This window comes from Portunus trituberculatus, chromosome 37 (genome assembly GCF_017591435.1).
Source record: "Portunus trituberculatus isolate SZX2019 chromosome 37, ASM1759143v1, whole genome shotgun sequence".
Lineage (NCBI taxonomy): Eukaryota > Metazoa > Arthropoda > Malacostraca > Decapoda > Portunidae > Portunus > Portunus trituberculatus.
The window spans coordinates 28424650-28425819 of NC_059291.1; positions in this window are offsets into that span (position 1 = coordinate 28424650).

A 1170-nucleotide genomic window follows, 5' to 3' on the forward strand; every position below is an offset into this window, starting at 1 on the left:
TAGTTTTGTTAATTAAAGATAGAAAAACCTTTGACTATTTATAGCCAGTAGCTAGACAATTTGTGCAACGTCGTGCAACAGCTCGGAGCACGACAATATATATATATATATATATATATATCAACCTCCTTAACTCCTTTCATCGTCATTATCCTCTATTTATATTCCTCCTTCCATCATCTTCTTCATTCACTCTTGTGTCTTTTGATAATGAATAAATCCTTTCTCTTTCCTCATTTCTTTCATGTCAACCCTTCTAATGCCCCTCTCTCTCTCTCTCTCTCTCTCTCTCTCTCTCTCTCTCTCTCTCTCTCTCTCTCTCTCTCTCTCTCTCTCTCTCTCTCTCTCTCTCTCTCTCTCTCTCTCTCTCTCTCTCTCTCTCTCTCTCTCTCTCTCTCTCTCTCTCTCTCTCTCTCTCTCTCTCTCTCTCTCTCTCTCTCTCTCTCTCTCTCTCTCTCTCTCTCTCTCTCTCTCTCTCTCATGCATTCGTTTCCCCTTCTGCTACATCTCTTCTTTCTTTTAAACTACGGTACATCTTCATGCCTCAATTCCTTCATCCGCTTCCTCTTTTATATCTTTCTTCAGTCTCTCCTCTGTCTGTCTTCTATACCTTACTCTTAACCCCACCACTTATCTCTCGCTTCATCTCTCTTCACTTCTCTCATCCACGTCCCTCTTTTCTCTCTTCACTGGGTTGTATTTCTTTCTTACTCCCTTTTCATGTCTTTCACCCTCTTTACTTTCTTAACATATCTTTCTTCTCTCTTTCTCTCCTACCTTATCTCCCTCTTAGCCTTACACTCATACTCCTCTTCATCTCCTTTCCCTATGGAAATATTTCCTTCTCTCCTTTCCATCGCTTTCTTCTTTTTTTCCTCCTTTGCCTCCCTTTTAATTCTACACTTCATAACTCCCTCCATCTCCGCTCACTTTTCCCTTCCATGGCCTCTTCTTTCCCTCCCTTTTCTAGCTCGTGCTCCTTGCTCGCTTTCCTTCCTCCTTGGCGCTGAAGTTTAGATGCGAGGGAGAGTAACTTTCCTACTGAGTCGAGAGGAAGTTCTTAGCCGGGCAGGGTTCATATGACAGTCGGTTTCACGTGGAGCGCCGTAATGGGCTTTAAATGACGGTGTTCAAACAGAGGGTCGGTAGAGAGCAAGGGATACTTAAAGA